The sequence below is a fragment of the Telopea speciosissima genome, chromosome 9, assembly GCF_018873765.1.
Source record: "Telopea speciosissima isolate NSW1024214 ecotype Mountain lineage chromosome 9, Tspe_v1, whole genome shotgun sequence".
Lineage (NCBI taxonomy): Eukaryota > Viridiplantae > Streptophyta > Magnoliopsida > Proteales > Proteaceae > Telopea > Telopea speciosissima.
In genome coordinates, this window is record NC_057924.1 from 17,499,195 (window position 1) to 17,505,867 (window position 6,673).

The 6,673-nt window shown below is 37.2% G+C and overlaps 1 long non-coding RNA gene across 1 annotated transcript; it reads right to left on the reverse strand.

The window, feature by feature from the left end:
• Nucleotides 1–243: 243 nt before the first annotated feature.
• LOC122641094 lies at nt 244–5,605 on the reverse strand. The gene is made up of 3 exons (XR_006329802.1): nt 5,593–5,605; nt 3,690–3,694; nt 244–406 (listed from the first exon to the last, which is right to left on the reverse strand). It is a non-coding gene; the product is annotated as an uncharacterized LOC122641094 (long non-coding RNA).
• Between the last annotated feature and the right edge of the window lie 1,068 nt (nt 5,606–6,673).

The following is a 6,673-nucleotide window of genomic DNA, read 5'->3' on the forward strand; positions in this document are numbered from 1 at the left end:
CCCCCTTACTTCCCCATACCTGAGCACACACCCCCCTTGCGGCCCTACAACTGAGCACACACCCCCCTTGCTGCCCAATACCTGAGCACACACCCCTCCTTGCTGCCCTACACCTGAGCACACCCCCCCCTTGCTGCCCAATACCTGAGCACACCCCCCCTTGTTGCCCTACACCTGAGCACTATAATACTGTACAATGATAAGAAGTAGTGAAAAGAAAGGCAAGAGTACAATGACATATACTCACTCACTCCATCCTTTAATTTTCTCTCTCTACTAATCACTCTCCTCTATCCATCCATCCATCCATCCATCCTTGAACCATCACTGTCTTCTAAAAAAAATCTTACAGCATCTCACAAGTCACAAATTACAATTCACAACTCACAATCCCCTCTTTTTTTTTCTTCCATTCTTAAAATTGAAGATATGGAAAATTTGGGCTACCAGCATCTTGTTGATTGAAACAAACAAGACATAAGTAATTATTAATACATTCAAATCTCCAATTCTTCTCTTTACCTACCTTAATTTTAATCTTCAAAATTAAGTCCCTTTTGTTTCTACATGTAAAATCTGGATGTTCTGTTTTAGAAAATTGAGTGGAATCTCCCCTCCCCTTCCCTCATGATCTTCTCTTCGTTTTTTTCTCCTTCTTATCCTCCCTCTATATTCTAACCCTGAATTTGTAAATGAAAGTTATTGGGAAGGGTATATATATTCTTAAGGAAAGATACTGCTACAACCTCCAATATGGAACCTCGACCTATAGTGCAATTTGAGGAAAGACAATTGCTCTTTAAGAGCACGACACTGCTACAACCTCCAATGTGGAGCATACAACCCTCAAATATCAATGCTCAAACGCCACTTGCAACAACACAACCTAGAAAATTTGGCAACTTCCCAATTAACTTTAAGAAAGTGATAGACCTCACCTAAGGCAGGATGCCTTCACAATTCAAGCAAGACTATAGCCTAAGCAGATTTTGATATTATAACCCAGACCTCGATAACCTAGGATAACAGCAGCAATTGGGGGCTTCGAGCTTCAGTAGATGAAAACAAGAAGTTTAATGAAGCTCGAATGATCTCAGATGTGCCCAGGAAATAAAAGTTAGAAAGGGGAGTAATCACAAACGAAGAGAGAGACCAATTATTCAAGGGAAGTTGGTTCTATAGCCATTAAACGGAGCATCCATGGAAGTTGGCTCTACAGCCATACAACAAACAAACAAAAATTGCTAACATGGAGGCTCTATATTCTTATCCTCCCTCTATATTCTAACCGATAGCCTATTTTCCCCTTTCTTTGTTGCTGCCATACGTTTTGAAATAGTGCTATACAGTTGCTGGATTAAATAAATTTAAAGACGAAAAAAATGAAGTATACCTGCGGTGAAGATGTTGTATCCCCAATGCAGCGGCCTTCAAAGCTCGTGAACAGGGTATGTTCAAGCTTAAAAAAAAACCCAGATCCAATCATTAACAAAGCCAGAGAGAGCGAGAGACCGAGAGACCGAGAGAGAAAGACAAAGACAGCGAGAGAACGAGAGAGAAAGAGCGAGAGAGTGAGAGAGAAAAACAGAGAGAGCGAGAGAGAAAGTCAGGAGAGATAGAGGGTACCTGAGAGAGCGAGATCTACGAAGCTTGCCGCCGTTAGGTTTTCTTCTTAGAAAACTTGTGAAGACGACGACCTTGTGACAGTTGCGTAAGTGGTTAGGTTTGGATTTCAATTTTATGGGGAACAACCTTGCAATTTTGTGCTGAGAAACGACAGAACATGTTGGACATGTTTTGTCAAAAGTCTTCTAGGGAGCATAAATTTTTATTTTTGTTTCAAAAAACAGTCACAAAAACCACTTCGTTATCAAGTGGTTTTTGGGTGTTTTTCCGTTTCTCAGAATAGAAAAACACAAAAAACTGTTTCTCATAAGATTATCAAGCGAGCTCTTAATCTTCCCAAACAAAAGTCCGATCATCAAATGGCTTGAGTCAACATCGATGAGCTATATGATGTTGTTGACCAAAATCTTCTGAATGTCAATATGCAACCAACAGTATAAAATCGTTCATCGATAGTAACAAGTCCCGAGTAGGCATTGAGGTCTGTTTATCGACATCACATCGATGTCGATGACCCCCAGGTCGATTGATGTCGATTTATGCATAATCCAAGAAACCATAACATGTTATGTTTGGATGAGATTTTGTTTCATTACATATCCAAGCCCATAGAAACCATCAGTCCAAACAGCCCATTACAGCACCACGAAAACATGAACGATATTTCTAGGTGAATAAATGGAACAATGCTCCCTTTTGAATAAAAACTAAATAAATATGTCTAAATAAATCTCTCTCTCTCTCTCTCTCTGCATTGGATTTAAAGGTCAAGAGAGAAGAAAAGGAAGGTTGATCTCAATATTCCTCATCCAAGCCCGATATGCTCTGCACACATCTCCACCCAAGGTTTAAAATCTCTTCTCGTCTCGTCATTTTCGGGTTGGTCGAGATTTTCGAAATATCTAAAATATATTGAAATCTCGCTGAAATATGGTATTTTTTCTGTCATATTTTGGCACTCCATCTCAGTGGGTTTTTGACCATATTAAGGTTTGATACTTCATGTATACCTTTATTTAAGCTAAATAAACACATTTAAACTTTCATATTGCAAAAAATTGAACTCAAAGTGGTGATTTGGGTTTGTACCCTTGATTGACAGTATACGGTCGGACCCTGATGTATAAATAGTTAAATACACATTGTTTAACGAAATATACTGAAATTCCAAAATTTACTAAAATATTCTGAAATTTGAATATTTTTCATTTCGAAAGCCCATCTCGTCTCGATAGCTAATGTCGAAATTATTGAAATATACCAAAATTTCGATGATATATCATGAAATTTTGAACCATGTCTCCACCGTGTGGATCCCTTTCCCTTTAAGAATTGGAATCGGAATCGGAATCCGAAAGGTTATGATTTCTTCAGAGCTCTTCGAAGGAAAGAATGTAACTAACGGATCTGCAGGATTCATAACCTCTACGGCAGTTGGTAAAACCTGCTCTTTGCACCTTGAATTGAAAAACCAAAGCAGAAATTGATGAATTACAGGGTTTACAAACATTTCATTGAGATTTTAAAAAAAACATATTTTTCACAACATACCCAATTGATTTGCAACCCCCAACTGATCTTCTACCATCTTCCTTAGGTCAACATCTCAAGAGGTAGAGGGTGAAAAAATAAGGTTTGTATGAAAAATAAGAACACCGTTCCAAGTTTCCATTCAATGAATGTGTATTAGAAAATCTGAATCTTGTCAGGACACCTCCAATCCTTGTAGCCATCATTTTCAATCAACCTGCAATTCACACAAGTCGTAGAATGACAACAAGGGTTGCAGAGTTTTAAACGTAGAAGACGATGAGGTGTTCAGGTTTTGGCTCAGGTGAACCCACCATTTTTATTTTTTTATTTTTTTGCAGGAAACGGTTAAGGTGAAATTACTCACTTTATCTCATTTCTAAATTGTCAGAGGGAAGCGAGAGGTAGTAAAAAGAGGTTACAATGTATTTTCATTTCTAAAGTTGAAATGGATTTCTGATATGTATGATATGATTTGGAGCTAGTCTTAAAAATGGAATTTTCTGGTTTAATTGGCACAGACATGTATGAACCAAAACTTAAAATAACAAGTTGGATTTTTTACATTTTGATAGATAACCAAGGTGTGCTAACAGATGCAGGTAAACTTCCAACTCAGGTTGCAAAAGAAGCAGAGCTTTTTGGACTCCTTCAATGATGGAAATGTGTTATGAAAGCAAAAATAAAGATCAATCAAGTCTGGTTTTGCAACAAAGACCTTTGTGGTCTATTTAACCCTATAAATTTTCTTTGTCTTCCTTCGATCTTGTTAATAGCTATTTTGAGTTAGCTAAAGCAATTGACAACTTTACTAGCATAGCTTTTATCTGGTGTAACTATATGGATTATCCTTCCCTGTTAACTATGAAATCTTTTGCTTTAATATAATCTTTTTGTTTTCATAAAAAATAAAAAATAAAAAACTTAGTTGCAAACAGATTAACCTTTAATTTAATTGGGTTTGAAATTTCTAGGTTTGTATAAATCCAAGCATAAAAAATAAGTTCATATAGCCTAATGTATTGGTTTCATAAACCAGTACTTAAATAATTAAATAGCATGATTTATTTGGCTTATGGTGAATTCAAATTATTGGAGGTTGTAATATCAAGAGAGTTCATAACACTGTTAATTAATGGACCATTGGGTTTGGCTTAGGTTAGACCCTTGGACCTAAAATGACTATAACCCCTAACCCCATAAATACAAACTGTACCTGCCAAATGATTAAGGTGTATACTTTTTTTTGGGGTCAAGAGTAGGCCTTTCGGCCCAAATTTATAGATAAAAGAAGAATTATTCCTGCTTTTAAGAATAGCAAAAATCTTTAGGGTAAATTACACATCACCCCCCCGGGTAAATCACCTCCTATTTTTTTAAATTATTCATCCATCCCCCTCTACAGTAACAGTGTTAATCTGCTGTTAGGCATTGGTGTGAAAGAACTATTTTACCCTTGTACTAAAACATTAGAATTAAATTTATAATACTTCCCTTTAAAATCTATGTTTGGATGTCAAGGGTAGTTTAGGGATTTAAATTTATTTAACTAGTTGACATCATCACTTAACAGCATAAAACTAACGATATGGACTAATTTATCATATTGGGGTCTAATACAGGGGTGATTTGAGTATTTTCAAAAACCAGGGGATGATTTGAGTTTCGTTTAACATTCAGGGGGTGACGTGTAATTTACCCAAACCCTTTTTTTTTTGCTAAAGATCAGCAAGTATGTATTAAAATTTGAGGATAAAATACAAGAAAGAATTATAGAAGAGATAACTAAAACAGCTGTTGCAACATGAGGCTCAACAAGCTAGAAAGAAACAAAAATGTTATCGAAGATTAACCAAAACGATAGTATGTTCTGCCCAAGGCTTCCCATGTAATCGAATGAGAAATGAAGGTAGGCGTTCCATTCCAAACCTCAGAAGTTTTAGAGCATGCCGCCCTACTTGCAAGCGCATCTGCAGGCACATTACCTTCTCTAAAACAGTGAGTGATGTGCCACTGTATGGTGGTTAGGTATTTTTCAGCCGCCCACCACAAATGGAGGAAATCCCAAAGGATTTTTGAGGTTAAGATACCTGAGACTACCACTGCCAAGTCGCATTCCACCCATAGCTTTTTCACTTCGAGTGCCTCAGCCTCTTTTATTCCAATAAAGAAAGCATCCATCTCTGCTTGAAAGTTGGTTCTTATACCTTGGAAGGAAGAGAAACACCTTCTCGTGGCACCTAAGTGATTCCTAAGAATCCCCCCTGCACCTAAATAACCAGGGTTCCCTATAGAGGAGCTGTCAATGTTGAGCTTCCATCACCCCATAGGAGGAGACTTCCATTTTACCTCCAGGGTTTGTTTTAGCTTGGGTGCAGCTATAACAGCTCTGAAATATTTTGCAATCACCAGGTCCTCTATGGATTTAATATGGACTCCCTTTACTCTAGAGCAATCTGAAATTGTATTGATGCATCTTTGCATGACTTGCATCGGGGAGCTTCGTTGATTGTCAAACCTTCTCTGGTTTTTCTTCTTTCTTTCAACCCAAACCTTTAATATATAAGAACCCCCTCCTTATTAACCCCTTGTAAATTCTCTACCATGAAGGGAACATGATGGGTTAGCTTCCACCTACTCTTTATGATGATATTGCAATTGGGTCACAACACCCAACATCAGATGCATTTTCTGCTTGTATCCTCTGCGTACTCTCTCTCTCTCTCTCTAGGATGTGAAAGGAGATAGTAGTTAAATTAAAATTCAACCCTACGGGGGACATCACACTCGGTGCATTTGACGCAGATCATGAGACCCTTATCCACCTTCAGTTCTTTTTTCTTTTTCTTAAAAAGAATTTGAAGAAAAGTTCTCAGGGGGGAAGTGTATCTCCACGCCCAAACAGAAAGGGGGGGGGGGGGAAATGACCCCGTCCCAACCCAATGAAAAGCAGAAATCCCACCCCCATGGTGCTAAAGTGTGTGTTTTCATTGGCCCTCATTCATGCACTGAGGCCACGCTTCCCCCATAGAGAATATTAACTCTAAAATTTTATTTTCTTTTTGTCTTTTTTAATAAAGATTGAATATTACATCAATCAATCAAGTATGAAAAACCCTCTGAATAACAAAATTGGATCCCCCCCTACCAAATGCACAATATGATATCAAATGACCAACTTTCATTAATTACCTCCCTAGAAGGCATATATAGCTAGATAACAGAAAAAAAAATGTTTATGTAATATTTACAAACCAAAATAATGTGCCTTAAGTCCCAAACTGTCCCAATCTGGACGTTTCTACTAAAAAAAAAAAGAAAATCCCAATCTGGGCTCATTAGACAAACTCCTTAAACAAAACCATTACTTAAAGGTTTAGCGATTTAGCATAAAAAATGAGGATGTTGAGGTGGATGTGTAGTAAAACTAGAAAGGTTAAAGTAAAGAATGATCATATTAGAACTGATTTGGGAATTTTTCCAATATAGGATAAAATAAGGAATGATCATATTAAAA